This window comes from Rattus rattus, chromosome 10 (genome assembly GCF_011064425.1).
Source record: "Rattus rattus isolate New Zealand chromosome 10, Rrattus_CSIRO_v1, whole genome shotgun sequence".
In the NCBI taxonomy this organism is placed as follows: domain Eukaryota; kingdom Metazoa; phylum Chordata; class Mammalia; order Rodentia; family Muridae; genus Rattus; species Rattus rattus.
The window spans coordinates 17,590,126-17,606,967 of NC_046163.1; the positions used below are offsets into that span (position 1 = coordinate 17,590,126).

Sequence of the window (16,842 nt, forward strand, 5' to 3'; positions counted from 1 at the left end):
TCAGAGCTTCACGGGAAAGCCACTGCCTGTGGTTTCTCTTGGACAGGATCTCCCATGGAGCCTTCGAGACACGTACATAGCATATTTCTGTGTTCACTCTCTTCCTAGTCTGTTGTACTTCTCTCTGTCCGCCTTGTTAGTGTGGACTATTTCCGGCACCAATGGGTCATCGGGGCTGGGGTTGCAGAGCAGAGAGCAGATTGACAGGAGAACTTTGGACATAGTGCTAGTGACCACTGTGACCTCAGGATGCCCAGGCAAATGCCACCATTGTTGTTGATATTAGGGTGATAGATATTGGTAGTGAAAGCAACCTTGGGGGGCTTGAAGGGATAATCTGTGGGGAAGTGAATGGTCAGGAAGAAAACACCTCCTTGGGGTTGGTGATTTAGCTCAGTAAGTTTGGAGGCGCTTGCCTAGGGAAGCACAAGGGCCTGTTCGGTCCCCAGCTCGAAAAAAGAACCAAAAAAAAAAAAAAAAAAAAAAGAAAAAAAGAAAACACCTCCTTAGTAGGGCGGGCCATTAGTCAGCACCAGAGGTTCTACGGAACACTGAGTAGGAAGATTCCCTCTGTAAGTCCATCAGTTCCTTCTGGATCCGTTTCAGAGCCATAATCCCACTGCTCGGGCCCCCTGACCTGGCAGGGCAGCCTGAGGTGGGCCACAGCAAGGCACACACCAATAGCGGTGGTCTACAGTTATTTTTTTAATCTGTGGAAGTGTTTTGCCTGCGTGTGTGTCTATGCACCACTGATGTGATTAGTTTCTAAGGAGGCCAGAAAATGGTATTGGATCCCTGGCATCTGGAGTTACAGATGGTCGTGAACCACCGTGTGGATGCTGGGACTCAAATATGGAACCTAACAGTACTTGTAGCCACGAGCCACCTCTCCAGCCCTGGCACTCGTATTTTGCTGTTAGGTTGTTCTCGATACAAACACTCATGCTGTACGTCCATGGTCCTAGAAGTCTGGTACAGAGGGAATTTATGGACTTCACTTTTACACTGGCCATAACACTTACTAAATATCTTCCTTATTGCTGTTGTAAAAGTCACATTAATCTGCAGAAGTTTAATTTTCTTGTCTTTGTTTCTTTTCGGATTCTCAAAGAGTAATAATAACAATCATTCATTGTGTGAAAAAAGCATAGTCAATCTCTCAACAAAGAAAAGTATAAAAAAATAATGAGAGAGGACAGGAAGCTTTTAAAATCTGTCCCAAACATCTTGGACACTCGGTGTCGTGTCCTGTGGTCTGGAAGGACATCTGCGACGTTGGGTTACATCCCAGACTAAGCTGTCTAGGCTGAGTGTGACACAGAGATGGAAAGAGTAAGTGATGGAGTGTCAGCCGACTGGGGAGAAATGTTTAATGGATAGTAAAGAAGCCAGAGAGAAGACTGGTTTTATGCACTATCTTAATTATTTGGAAAGAGGAGTAAACATTTACAGATTGCATTCGAGATGGTGCTAACTTTAATGATGCTACAAAAATAATTAACGAGGGAAATAAAATGCCAAAGTCCCCAGAGCGCACTTGGAAATATGATCAATGAAAGGAAAAAATAGATTTAAAATAAATAAATCAGAAAAATAATTTTGACAATTATTAAAGAATAATTTTAAACAATGGTTCTGGAAGTTTTATAATATCCACTGAGGCTATGAGAAATTTTTTTGAATGTAAGAATGTGCTAGATGGATTTCAGCATCTTTGTTTAGTTCACTCAAATTCAATGTGAAATTTGTCTCTTAGGTTTTACATAGCACCTGGAGGAGAGAGAAAGCTTTGAAAAGATTTAAGGTAATGAGAGCTGACATGTACTTCTTTTTTGTGGAATAAGCAAGGAATATAAACACTATGTTATATAAAATGAATATTAAATGTTTCTCAGTTGAAAAGATTCTTGGTTGGTGTGATTGCTCCAAACATCATGGCCTTCAAGGACTCTTTATGACAGGGCGTCTCTAGCACTGGGGCCATCAGAACAAATGCCTTCTGGTTCCAGCAGAAGGGGGAAATGATAAGCTTGACATTTCCCTGCTATGGTCACAATGTATTAAAGAATTTATCTATTTTGATGCACATTTAAAATCTCAATATATACAGCCACCAAACTAGATAAGATGGATAAAGCAAAGAAGTGCATGCTGACAGGAACCAGATGTAGATCTCTCCTGAGAGACACAGCCAGAATATGGCAAATACATAGGCGAATGCCAGCAGCAAACCACTGAACTGAGAACGAGACCCCAGTTGAAGGAATCAGAGAAAGGACTGAAAGAGCTTGAAGGGGCTTGAGACCCCATATGAACAACAATGCCAACCAACCAGAGCTTCCAGGGACTAAGCCACTACCCAAAGACTATCCATGGACTGACCCTGGGCTCCAACCTCATAGGTAGCAATGAATATCTTAGTAAGAGCACCAGTTGAAGGGGAAGCCCTTGGTCCTGTCAAGACTGAACCCCCAGTGAACGGGATTCTTGTGGGGAGGGAACACCCATATAGAAGGGAAGGGGAAGGGGTTAGGGGGATGTTGGCATGGAAACCAGAAAAGGGAATAACATTTGAAATGTAAATAAGAAATACCCAATTTAATAAAGATGGGGGGAGATCTCAATACAAAAATACAAAGAGAACATGCAGCATTCTGAGCAGAAGAGAAACCATAGCATGAGCAACAGCAACCAGGCTACTCTCACTCCTGCCCAGGCGCTGCTCACCCAGGAGGGTGAGCACCAGGCTGTTCTTCACCCGGGATGAGGAGGCTCTGAGAACAGCTGTGTTTTCTCAGGAGCAGTTGAAGCAGAGTCAGCACTACACCCTCGGGCTGAAATGAAGAAGCTGCACTTTCAGGGAGTAAAAGCTACAAAGACGTTATCAACTAACACAAGCGCAAGGAGTCAAGCAAGTTTGTTTCTACTGAGGGTCTTGAGGAAGGGGAGAAATTCCTTGAAATTACTACAGTGACTCACCACTACTGCCATCTTGCATGTGGGTTCGAAGACCTAAATTCTGAGGGCTGCAGAGTTTTAAGACTCTGAAGAAGAAAAACTAACATTGAAAAAACATCCCTGGCCTGGGGGGGCGAGGAGAAGGCTCATGGGACCAAGTGCTTGCTGCACAAGTATGAGGAACTGAGTTTGTGTCACTGGCCCCCACACGGGAGCTGGCCATGGAGGAATGCCCTGTAACCCCAGACCTGAGGAAGACGGAGTGAAGGTACCAGGAACTGAGTCAGAGCAGCCTAAAATGGTGATCTCCAGGTTCATCAAGAGGCATGTACTCAAAAGGAAGGGGAAGGGAACGGAGGGTACCAGATGTCAACCTCTAACCTCCGCATGCTTGTGCAGGAAAAACAAAATCCCTGATACAGACAAGCTTATAATACACAGTCAAATCATAAGTTAAAATAAGACCAAAGGAGATCATTCACCATGAATACATTTACCCATAAAAAGCAAAGAGTTGAGGGAGGAGCGCTTAAATAGTCACCTTCCTTGTTGGTGCTGGCGCAACAATGTATCCCAGTCAGAGGCACTCACATAGTAGGAACATTGTTTCAAGGTCCGGAGGCTTGCCACAGGCCCTATAGCACTGGTTTCCTCTGGGCCTCCATCTTTGAGTCAGGGGCCCTGTTTCTGGTGTTTTCACGATGTCTGTCCCCTGTGTGTGAGCATACACTGCTCTGAGAGCATTTTCAGTAGGATGGTGTTCGCCACAACTCTGTCTTCTTTTTCCAGAACTATTAATGGCCTCGGTGTCTCACTTCGCCCCTTGTGCTACCTTTGCCTCAAGTTTCATTTCACCAGCTGATGAGTGACATCACTTAAATTATCTCGTCAAAGAGCCTGTCCAAATGCAGTCATAGAGTAAGAAAGTAGAAGTGAGGAATTCAACTGTAGGTGAGGTGCTGGGGAGGGACAGTGAGGGGCATAAATGTGATGAACAGTTAGACAGGAAACAATGAGGAAGCCAGCAGAGCAGAAAAGAATTAGCACTATAGAACTCCTGGGCATATACCCAAAGATGCCCAACATATAAAAAGACACGTGTCCACTATGTTCATCGCAGCCTTATTTATAATAGCCAGAAGCTGGAAGAACCCAGATGCCTTCAACAGAGGAATGGATACAGAAAATGTGGTACATCTACACAATGGAATATTACTCAGCTATCAAAAACAATGACTTTATAAAATTCGTAGGCAAATGGTTGAAACTGGAAAATATCATCCTGAGTGAGCTAACCCAATCACAGAAAGACATACATGGTATGTACTCATTGATAAGTGGCTATTAGCCCAAATGCTTGAGTTACCCTAGATGCCTAGAACAAATGAAACTCAAGACGGATGATCAAAATGTGAGTGCAGATCGCTCATGAGAGACACAGCCAGAATACAGCAAATACAGAGGCGTATGCCAGCAGGAAACCACTGAACTGAGAACAGGACCCTGTTGAAGGAATCAGAGAAAGAACTGGAAGAGCTTGAAGGAGCTCGAGACCCCATATGTACAGCAATGCCAACCAACCAGAGCTTCCAGGGACTAAGCCACTACCCAAAGACTAAACATGGACTGACCCTGGACTCTGACCTCATAGGTAGCAATGAATATCCTAGTAAGAGCACCAGTGGAAGGGGAAGCCCTGGGTCCTGCTAAGACTGAACCCCCAGTGAACTAGACTGTTGGGGAGAGGGAAGCAAGGGGGGGAGGGTTGGGAGGGAAACACCCATAAGGAAGGGGAGGGGGGGGATGTTTGCCGGAAAGCAGGGAAAGGAATAACATTGAAATGTATAAGAAATACTCAAGTTAATAATAAAAAAAAAAAGAAAATATTCAAAAAGGCGGTTCTAGAAAAGAAAATAGAATCAGGGAAAATAAAAATCCTACAACTGGAAGAGCCGATTAGAAATAAAAGAAAATGAGTAATTCAGGGGACACAATTGGAGAAATTATCTGGTCTGCAGCAGAGATATTTAGAGGAAGAAAAACTAAAGTGGGGCACAGAAGCCAAAGTTTATTAAAAAAAAAAAAACCTTCCATATGTCTCAGGCAAGCTCTTGGTAGAAGGTTTCAGAGGAGACAAAGGACATAGTGGTTGAAGACATGTTGGTTCAGAATGCTTCAAAGCTGGTGAGTTCTAGAAAGGCACAAAGGAGAAGCTGCCCCTGTGTGACCTGGGAAAGGAGAAGAGTTGCAATAGAAAGGTAGGACAGTGGCGACAGCAAGGCAAAAGCAAAGTGGCAGAAAATATGTAAGGCAAGGTGAGCTCTCCAAGTGTAGTCCTGTATTAGAACTACAGCCACAAATGATTGCCAGTTGGTGCCGGGATGAACCATGACGCCTGTGTGAGACCCTCACCAGGGAGAGGCTTCCCCCTCTTTGGCACTGGTTCCTGGGTAAAGATAATCTGTAGAGAGCATGAGTGGTTTGCAGACAGCTGAGAGTCCAGTCTGCCTTTCATAGAGACACAATGCAGAACAACCCAAAAGTCGGAGGCTGAGACGCTCCCAGAGTAGTCCAGAATGAGTAGTCCCTTCCCACTGTAACACAAGAACACAAAAGTGTACTGACCCTGGTACAATATATGTATGGATCCAAATTTCTCAGTCAAGAACTGTGGGGCACTGGCAGAAAAAAAGTTTAAAACAGCAAAGATGGACAAGAAGAAACTATTCTGTGGTTTAGCTAAATACAGTGTGGGTGTGCCTTCTGTGCTCCCTCAGCCTTGGACACAGACTGTGTGCAGAATGCAGTCCCCAGAAGACCAGAGACAGGGTCCCACCTGGCAAGTGGGATGGCTCAGAACTGCCTCTCAAAAGGGAGGGAATAGTCAGGCATCTAAGTTATCTGAATGGCTGACACCAGGTAGCCTTTCCTCACCTACAGAGCCAAGGAGATGAAAGATGGAGACATACTAAGGCGCTGAGGAAAAGAAATTGAAGATGTCACCAACAGACAGACAGCCTGTAGGCTTAGGGTTTTTTTTTTAAACCTACTTTTAATAAGGGTTCACTAACACTTCAACCCCCACTTCTAGTCCACCATCTAAAGGTAGGGAAAAGATAATAAATAGGACAAAGAGATGGACCTATTTAGAAGTAGTTCTTTAGGGTTGATTCCAATCTGTTTGCCAAGATGCCAATAGTCCAGTCCAGTAATGTCAGGATAGGAAACAGGAATCAGCAGTGGTGGCCCAATCTAACAGAACCACCAAGCCTCCACTTAATCAACACAAGTCATCAGGAGCGACCAGGATCTGCCAGAGACTTGAGGAAAAGTTCTCTACCATGTCTCTCTCAAGGAAGTGAAGATCGTTGAAGACTTGAGACTCACAGAGCACTGCAAGGCTAGCTATGTGAGCATGCCATCACTGTCCATAGAGTCCTATTAATACTCTCTCCAAACATCACATGCCTTCCCCGAGGTCTGGCCTCAGCAAAACAAGATGTGAGTCTGCATCACTTGACATATCCAGAAACTCCCACTTCAAAAGCCCTCCGCACTCACACAATGGCAGAATATTGTGAAAACAAACACATTACTAAAAGAAATTTACAGATTCACTACTTCCTCCCTCACAACTCCCATGACATTCTTCACAGAACAAGAAAAGACTTCAAAAAAATAAGCAATACAAAAAGAGACATGTAGAGAACAACTCCTGTAGAAGCTTCCTAAAACATTATCTATAGTTAGAAACATATACATTTGATTAACAAATTAACTGTATAATATACATATTCATAATTGTATTTGGTAACAAATAAAATTAATTTATGACATAAAGTAGTATTAATGAAGAGTATCTTAGTTAAGGTTTCACTGCTGTGAAAAGACACCATGACCAAGGCAACTCTTACAAAGTTAAGCAATTAATTGGGGCTGGCTTACAGTTTCAGAGGTTCAGTCCATTATCATCATGGTGGGAATCATAACAGCATCCAGGCAGACATGGTGATGGAGGAGCCAAGAGTTCTACATCTTGATTCAAGGGCAGAAGAAGGGGACTATCTTCTGCAAGCAGTCAGAAAGGTGGGTCTCTTCAGCCCTGGGTGCAGTGACACATTACCTACAATAAGGCCACACCTCCTCCAACAAGGCTACACTTCCTAATTATGCCAGTTCCCATGGGCCAAGCATATTCAAACTACCACAAATAGTAAATTAATTTATATCGAATATGTTTCAACTTATATAAAATTAATAGTATAAAACTTCTTTGGGAGTCATTGGCCTGTGAATTCCCATCAACCCCTAAACATTATAGGCTATCACAATTCCTCATGGTTGACCTTCGGAACTTGATTAAAATACCCTACTGCTAAGATACCACACACTTTACTCAGAACATGGAGATGTCAAGTTGTGATGGACCTGGAAGCTTCATCCCTGACTAGCTTTTGTGAACTAGAAAATACTATGCGAGTTACCAGAGGAGAAAAGTAACCAGTCATTTCTAGCTATTAATTGTAGGCATTACAACAGTGACTGGCCTGACAAAACACAGCCACTGGAGCAATAGTGTCATGACACCATGAGAGTAAGCAAACACTTCTGGGTTGGGTCAAAGTCTTACTCCATTAGATGAAAGCCATACCTGGCACTATTATCAGCATGAGTCTATGTCTAGAGGAGAACTTACTGTCATGCTGTTGAATGGATGATATTAAACCAACTCATAGTAACTCATCAGTATATTTACAAACCAATGCATCTCCCTTAGTCCTCATCTGAAAAGCACCAATTAACACAGGACCCACAACTGGCCAAGATACAGAGAATAAGAGAATACAGAATGCTCAGATCTAAATAAAACAGACATATTGCACCCCTCCCAAGGCTCGGGGATCTTTGCAGAAGAGGAGAGAAAAAAATATAAGAGCCACGGGTAGTGGATGACAACAGAAAATGTTGTCTTCTGAACGTAGCCAGGCAGCAGCACATCCGAACTCAGTGACTGGCAGCATGGAGAGGGGAACTGGGCTCATGATTCCACCCCGAGCTATGGTATTCTCACTGGCATGGTTACTGGCAGCTCTTAGCTCATGGAAAAGGGAGAGATAGTTTTCTCTAGAGTGTAGTCCCTGGTAAGTGGACCATTCTCCAGTGGAAGAAATACATCCAAGAATATTTTGGCAGAATTTTTTTGCTAGAATTTTGTTTTTTCAATTTTTATTGGTTATTTTATTTATTTACATTTCAAAGGTTGTCCCCTTCCCAGTTTCCCCTCTTCAAAACCCCTCACCCCATTCCCCCTGTCCCCTTTGCCTCTATGAGGGTGCTTCCCCACCCACCCTCATTCCTGCCTCACCTTTCTAGCAGGTATAGCCTCTGACCTATCCTGGGTCATTGAGCCTCCGTTGAACCAAGGGCCTCCCCTCCCACTGATGCCAGATAAGGCCATCCTCTGCTTCATATGTAGCTTGAAGCATGGACCCCTCCATGTGTACTCTTTGGTTAGTGATTTAGTCCCTGGGAGCTGAATGTAGAATTGTTCCTATCTAAAGAAAATACAGAGACTGAAGGAAAGGCCATCCAGAGATCTCCCCACCTAGAATCCATCCCACCTGCAGGCACCAAACTCCAACACTATTGCTGATGCCAAGAGGTGCATGCTGACAGGAGTCTGGTATAGCTGTCCTCTGAGAGGCTCTGCCAGCACCTGACTAATACAGATGCAGATGCTCACAGCCAGCCATCGGACTGAGCCTGGGGATCCCAATGGAAGAGTTAGGGGGAAGAACTGCAGGAGTTGAAGGGGTTTTTCAACCCCATAGGAAGAACAACAATATCAACTAACCTGACCACCCAGAGCTCCCAGGGACTAAACTACCAACCAAAGAATTTTTTTTTCTTGAAAGAGGTTACAAAGGTTACAAAGTTGGATGTATAGGCAAGAAGGATTAGACCTGGGGAATTGGAAAAGTTGGGGGAGGTCAGGGGAAGTGAATCTAATGAAAGATTGTTGCATAAAGCTCTCAAAAAAAACTAATAAAATATCACTAACAAGTATTATCACATTTTTAAATTTGCGTGTTGTATGAGTATGCACCAACATGTGTGTGCACCACATGTATATGAAGATGCCGGAGAGCAACCTGGGAAAGTCAGTTCTCTCATCTAAACCCTGGGAATCAAATGCAGGCCGTGAGGCTTGGCCATAAGAAACTTTACTTACTAGCCTTCTCCCCAAGTCTTGAAATTCATGTGGAATCCACAAAAAAAAGGCTCAATTATCTACCACAACTCTGAGCAGAAAGAATAATGTTAGAGATTTCGAAGTACCTGGTACATTACAACATCTCAGCGATAAAAATAGCATAGTGATAGCCACCTAAATCTGTCAGATAACCATGTCAAAACATGCAGAAAAGATAACCTCCTAAACAAATAGTGCTGGGGAAACTGGGTTTCCACACTCAGAACAACAAAACTAGATCAATATCTTTTTCCCTGCACAAAAATCAATATGAATCAAATGTAATGTTAGACCTGAAACTTGGAAACTGCTGGAGGAAAACACTTCAAGCTATAGGTATCCACAGACTCTCTGAAGAGGACTCCAGCTTACACAGTGGAATTTCATTTAGATGTAAAGAAATATGAAAATCATGACATTTTCATGAACTGGATGGAGGCCACTGTATTAAGCAAGATAAGCAAGACCCAGAAACGAAAGCAACACATGCTCTCTCTCTCTCATACGCAAAACCTAGATTTAAAGTGGTGTGTGTGTGTGTGTGTGTGTGTGTGTGTGTGAGAGAGAGAGAGAGAGAGAGAGACAGACAGACAGAGACAGGGAGAGAGACAGAGAGAGAGAGAAAGAGAGAGAGAGAGAGAGAGAGACAGAGAGAGACAGAGAGAGAGAGAGAGAGAGAGAGAGAGAGAGAGAGAGAGAGAGAGAAAACTAGAAATAGAACATGAAGAGGAAGAAAGTTTGATACCAAATCAGGAAGGAATTAACATAAAGATAGTGTGTGAAGGTCAATTGAACTTGGTATGCTTTATAAGACGTAATAGGCTCCAGTCTGCAAGAATAACAGAGTATCGTTAATAGCGTCAGGGATTGGTTCTTGCCCATGGGGTGGGCCTCAAGTTGGGCCAGTTGTTGACTGGCCATTCCATCAGTCTATGCTCCATCTCTGTCCCTGTACTTCTTGCAGGCAGGACAACTTTGGGTTGAAGGTTTTGTGGGTGAGTTCGAGTCCTTGTCCTTCTACTGGGAGTCTTGCCTTGTTATAGGTGATGGCTGTAACTGTCCTCTGAGAGACTCCATCCAGAAGCTGAGCAAAACAGATACAGAGAACCACAGCAAATATTAGACAGAGCTCAGAGAGTCTTGTAGGAGAGTTGGGGGACCCAGAGGGGATAGGGACTCCATAAGCCCAACAGAGTCCACTAACCTGGACCCTTGGGGGCTCCTAGAGATCAAACCAACAACCAAAGGGCTGGACCTATGCCTGCAACACATGTGTGACAGAAGTGTAGCTTTCCCCTCTCTGGGCTGCTTTGTCCGGCCTCAGTGGGAGAGGATGTGCCTAGACCTGCAGTGACTGGATGTGCCAGGGTGGGTTGGTACCTGGGGTAGGAAGGCTCCCTCTTCTCAGAGGAGAAGAGGAAGAGGGAATGGAGGAGGGGCTGTGAGATAGCTGATGGTGCTATCTGAATGGAAAGTAAATAAAATAATTAATTAATGAAAAAGGAAACGTTTCAACAAACAAGCAAACAAATAAAAGACCCAATGTAAGAGCACAGTGCCACATAGCCAGTGAAAAGCAGACCGTCAAAACAACTCACCATAAGCAGTCCGAAAGGCAGACGCTTGACAGGCAAATGCACATGAAGATTTGTTTGCTCCTTGTTATCAATAAACAATGTAATGTTGTGTGTAAGTTCGTTCTCTTCCCTGGTTGGCTCTCGACGCTGTATTTAACGGTGGGTATATACAATTGCTCATTTTCCTTCCTGGTTTATTTCAAGGACGGTTGATATCTCCATCTGTTTAGCTGGGAAGTTCTGTTTGTGATCGTTGTTTGTTTGTTGCTTTTCCTCATTGGAGGATCTGAGCTGTGCAAGCATCGTTCATCACGGCTGTACTTCTTGCTCCAGGGGCTCCTGTACTCACTCTCGCTCTCCTGACTTTCATTTTTCTCAGATACTAAAATCCTTAGTCCGGCTTTCTTTCACACCCTATACACTGGGTGTGTCTACATGATTTGTCTCAATATGTAACCCATGCTGGCTTCCACTTACTGAACAAATTCATGTTACATTATAAAAAGAATAATTCACTTTCTTTTAGACATTTAAGTCACACAGTTCAAGCCACTCAGCGCGCCGAAGATTCTAGAATCTTATCTTCCTACTCATGGTCATGGTATACATGACCTCAAGCCAGCCATCCTAACGCTGGAAAGAGGGGTAGTCAGGACCTAGGGAGTGGTTTTTAACTCTAGGCTGTGAATCTTAACCATGGGCATTATAAATATTTTTGAATCGAGATTCTTTGACTCTCCTGCCCTTGCCAATATATGTTATAATTTATGATTCTCTGAGGTACGATTTTCATCTCTTTACAATTTTACTTTTCTTTTTTTTCTCAAAGATTCGGGATCATACTTCCAATAACACTCCACTGGCCATAACACAGCTGCACGTCCACACCTAGCAAAAGACACTGACCATCAGCCTTCTAGAAAGAGCTCTGTAAAAAGAGGCAAAGAGATTCTATCGAGGACTTGCTACATCCAAGGTCTCCCCAAGAGGGATTCCAGAAACTCCTGACATTGTGAATCCAGGTCTTGGTCCTGAATTTCTAGATAATCCTCTCCAACAGATCCAGAAAGTGGATAACCCCACAACCACTCACCAAAGCTCAAGCAGTCCCTCCCCCATTTTCCTTTATCCGCTTTGTAACCTCAGAAAGAAAACAACGCCCTCACAACCGAAGTGTCCACTTAGAAGGGGAACTGGTATTAACAGAGGAAGCCCTGGTCCAAAGCCATTTTCAAACACTAATTCCTATATTCCCTGACCTGGTCACAAAGTCCACGGTGAAGCCATTCCATAGAATACAGTACTGGTCACCTGGAAGGACTGCTTCATCCTGTGTCTGTCACAGCCCGTACATTTGTTCTCTGAGATTCTCTTTTGCGTGCTGTGCTCTGCTCGTGGCTACATCCCACGTGGGAATCGCAGGGACGCCCTCACCTGGATTTGCAGCCCACTCACCGCCTGTCCAGAACTCTGGTCAAAGGGTTTCTTGGGGAATTAGGTGGAAAGCAAGCATAGCGCTTGCTGGCCAGGCTTGGGTTGCTTTGAAAACACAATTTCCTGAGACGCTTAACAGGCTTTTAACCCTACGTGTTTTCATGAGTTCCAGATGCAAGGGTCCACAGCCAAGAATCCTGCCTAGACTTAAAAACCACTCCCCAGGCCCTGCCTAGCCCTCCTCCCAGCTTCAGGATGGCTTGCTTGAGGTCATGTTTAACAGGAACATGAGTAGGAAGTTGGAAGTGGAGAATCTATGCCGCTGGAGTGGCTTGAACTGGGTGACCTAAAAGTCTCAAAGGAAGTGAATTGTTTTCTAATGTAAAACAAACTTATTCAAACATATTGACTTCACTGGCTTCTTGTTCTATAGCAGACAGTGTTATGTGCTTCTTCTGGAGGCTTCTTCTAAAAAGAAGAGGTTTCAAATTACTTAGTATGCCAAGGTAAGCTGACCTTTGGTATGCCTGATGGTTTTTTTTTTTTTTTTTCCTAATGCCTTCGACATTCTGTGTGAATTTGGCTAGATATAAAATTGTAGGACCAATGGGAGGCACTTTTCCTTTCCTTTATGGCTTAAAAATATTAATCCTTTCTTTTCTGGCTTGAAAATCTTTAAGTTAACATTACCCCTGTTGTTTTCCTTTTAGGACTTACTAGATGCGTCTCTGTGTGGTTGTTCTAAAATGTGGTTACAATGTGGCTAATGAAATTTCTCTTGTTTGCCCTCTGTAAAGGTTTTATATCTCGGCAGGCAGGGACCACCCGTCCTTTACTTCCTATCTTTTATGTAAATAGTCAAACCCAGCATCCAAGAGCTAAGCTCGCACTTCAGTAGCTTCACACCGTGAATACACTTGTGTATCACCACTCAACTCACGATACTCGCAACATTCCAGCTTGCCGAGATGTCTCCTGGTAAAGTCCAAAGTCGCACCCGTTAAGTCTCACCAACATGACTGCCTAAACACGGGCTGAACCAGGACAAGAACCACAGGCATGCCAGAGTGGACAGGGAAAAGACCATGAGGCAACAAAACTATAGAAAGAACTGCATGCAACTGAGGGATGCTGAGAGTGGGAGACATAGTCCCCCACCCCAGGGAGGAGCACAGCAAGTAGTTATCCAACACCAAATGCTCCGCCATTGTACAGACTGAGCAGGACATATATATATGTGTGTGTGTGTGTGTGTGTGTGTGTGTGTGTGTGTGTGTGTTGTTGTTGTTGTTGTTGTTGTTGTTGTTGTTGTTGTTGTTGTTGTTGTAAAAATATAAAAAATAAAAAAAGTATTGTCTTTTACCCCACTTGGTCCACACCGTGGTACCCCAAGATATCTGCTAGACATCTTGGCAGAAACAGATCCTAGCCGCACACTTTCCTACACTCAAACCGTCACATAAAAGAACACACAGCACAATAATCTTTGACCCAACTGGTAAAAGATATAATTGCCCACCTAAACATACAAAGCCCGGTACGATCCATCCCTTAGGAACATTGATAACAACCTGTAAATACGCAGAGCAGAATCTTAACATCACCTGCCATGGCTTCTCCCCTCTCCTCTTCCTGTCTCTTCTTCTCCTCTAGTCTCCTCCTCTTCCTTCAAACTTCTCTCCCGCCCATCCTTCCTTCTCCTCCAATGACAGCCTCCTTCTATCCTGTACCTGCCCCTCACCTGTACTTTACAAATTCATTGGCAAGGTTCTGGTGAAGTCACCTGAGTCCTGAGTAGTGACTAGGCAGCTGTCCTTGGGGCAGTAGAATTAGCATCAAAATACAGATAACTCCAGGGCAAACCACAACATATATGTGTGTGTGTGTGTGTGTGTGTGTGTGTGTGTGTGTGTGTGTGTATGCATGTAACAATGATTAATGACAACTGAGGCCGTGAATTTGAAAGAGAACAAGGAGGGGCATATGAGAGGGTTTGGTGGGAGGAAATGGAAGGGGGAAATGAGGAAGTTATATTATGTCAAAAAATTAAAAAATAATAATAATAAAATAGAGATATTCCCAAGATCCCAGAAGGAAAATGATTTGGACTTCGATCATCATTTATTATCTTTTTATATCTTTTATATAAATAACATAGCAATGTACCCTCTTGGGTCTTCTTCACTTGACACCGTATTCTGTCAGACTGGTAAATCTTGTGAGGGGAAAGGTTTGCTCTTCTCACTGCTGTTTAGCACTCTGCTGACTCTTATGACTATTACCTCAATTTATTCCAGTTTCTCTTCCGATGGGCACTTGAAAGGCTTCAGATTGGGGCTATTATAAATATCACAATAGCACTGGTTTTTTTTTTTTCCACATCTGCTAAACGCACATATGTGTGCACTTAGATTGAGTACAAACCCAGAAGTGAGATTTCTGAGTTGCAATACACGCACAGGATTAGCTCTAGTGGGTATTGTTAAACAACCTACGAAAGTGGCTGGATTCATTTAGACTCTTGCCAACAGTATGTAAGGATTAAATTGTAACAAGATGTTGAAGTCTGCTAATTTTGCATGGTGGATACATAACGTTTATTGAATTATTGTCCAGTCCTTTATGTTTGAAAGGCTCCAAACCTTTTAGCTTAAGTAAAACTTTTGAAACTGAAGGTAATTTCAGAAAGAACGTTCACTACAATAAGGTTAGATCACTCTACTGCCATGCCTCTACCCCTGCTGTGGCAGGAGATATATGTAAAGGGCAGGAAGTACAGAGGTACTGATTACTTGGACTCAGGGTCCTTTGACATAAGAAAGTGCAGAAACTACATGAATAAGGTCAAGTTCTACCCAAGGCTCCTCTAAATTTCCTTGTAGTTGCTCTATACTCAAAATTAACCTGCTAGCTGGATCCTTCAATGGCCCACTCTACCCTGCCCCTAAAGCATTTATAGGAAACCAAAGAGGGAAAAACCAAAGGGAACTCTGGGAGTGGTGGGGGAGCACAGGGGAGAGTCAACGAAGAGTTCAAACAAAAGGATGATTCCTAATCTACCAGAGCACCGGCGTTGGTGCCTGAATGGAGCAGAATGGAATGGGGAATTGAGTGAATTAGATGTCTGTCGAGCTCCATGCCTTGAACCAGAACAGGTATGTGTTATCCAGCTGGAAGGCAGCCCCGCTCTGTGTATATTAGTCTCTCAGGGAGCATGTTCACAGTGGACTCTACATTCTGGTAAGAGCAGAGCCAATAGTTGTACTTGAATCAGCATTTCCTGGGTAAGCCCTGGGAATGCGTTCCACAAACAAGCTTTCATGACGGTGCTGGTGAGCAGCCAAGTCTGGGAACCACTAATATGTAATCTTTTGTATCGCTGAATTTTGACCCCGTAGACTTAAATAATTGAAAGTCACTAAACCATGGATACTTCTGGCTTTTTCTTGGATGTCAAGAAAAGTTCATTCAGGGGGTGTGGGTTCATTTGGACCTGCAGACAGGAAGTGAGTTCCCTGTATCTATGGTGAGAGAGCTCTGCGGTGCTCAGTTCCCACTTGATAATAGTGAGGAGACCCATACCACTCTGCCCCTCAGAAGCCAGCACTGCTAACCTCAATTCTAGAACACGGTGTCTGTTTATTAGAAAGCTCCCCGGTGGCACTGTGCCTTTCAACAGTGACATATTTTGTTGGTCACTTCCTAGTGTTTTCCCAGGAAGGCTGAAGAGAACATTGGATTTTTTTAAAAAATACTAACAGTGAGATGGTTAAATTAGGTGTACCCATTCAATGTTCCAGAGCATTTGATCTAGTACAGCAAACATTAATCTAGTACAGCAAACATTTCTGCCCCATTCCAAAGCAGGACATTTTATTCCCTGTGACCTACTAGGAAAGTCTAACAAAATCCCTTTTTTTTTTCTCACATTGAACAAATAATCACTCTTTGTTCCTTTATTTTTCCTTTCCCCTGTATTTTTCTAAAGATTTGGAAATCCTTTCGATTTCTTCCAATACATCCAGCAAAGATCCATAGGGTGTTACCGTGTGCCTCCTTCATGAGGCGAAATGTTTTAGATACTGAATACTTTGACATATAGTGAAAGACTTAGTGTTGGCAGAACTCCCGTGTGGTAAAGGTCACAGTCCACTTTTAACAGCTTAGAAAGTGAAGTCTCAGTGAGGGTGCCCTGCCTGGCAAACCGTGGAGCTAGTGCGAGAGGCTGGAGCTGTGTGAGAGCCTAGCTCCGCAGGCGGGTCTTAGGGTGTGACATATCTGGCTCCTGACACAGTACGAGTAGTTTTTAAATTGTGTTCTCTGGAACCTTAGCATTCCTCCAGTAATCCACAAATGTTAAGATAACTTCTTTCTTTGACTATTATAAAATCAAACTTTAATGAGGCAAATATTGCTATCCATTAAGTTGTACAGCCAACTTCATTGATTTTTGTGCCCTACAATAAAGTAGAAGTTTGTCCATCAACTACGTGTAGACTTTATCTAAATGTGCCTACTCCATTTGGCTCTAAAGACATCACCCTGTTTAAAGGAACTCATCGCCGCCATATTTCAACATCCACTAGGCAATCCTCAGCCCCTTTCGCTGGCTATAATAGC

General features: G+C 43.4%; 1 pseudogene; it reads right to left on the reverse strand.

Annotated features, from left to right (window-relative positions):
* LOC116911582 lies at positions 1–612 on the reverse strand (annotated as a pseudogene).
* Positions 613–16,842: the final 16,230 nt, after the last annotated feature.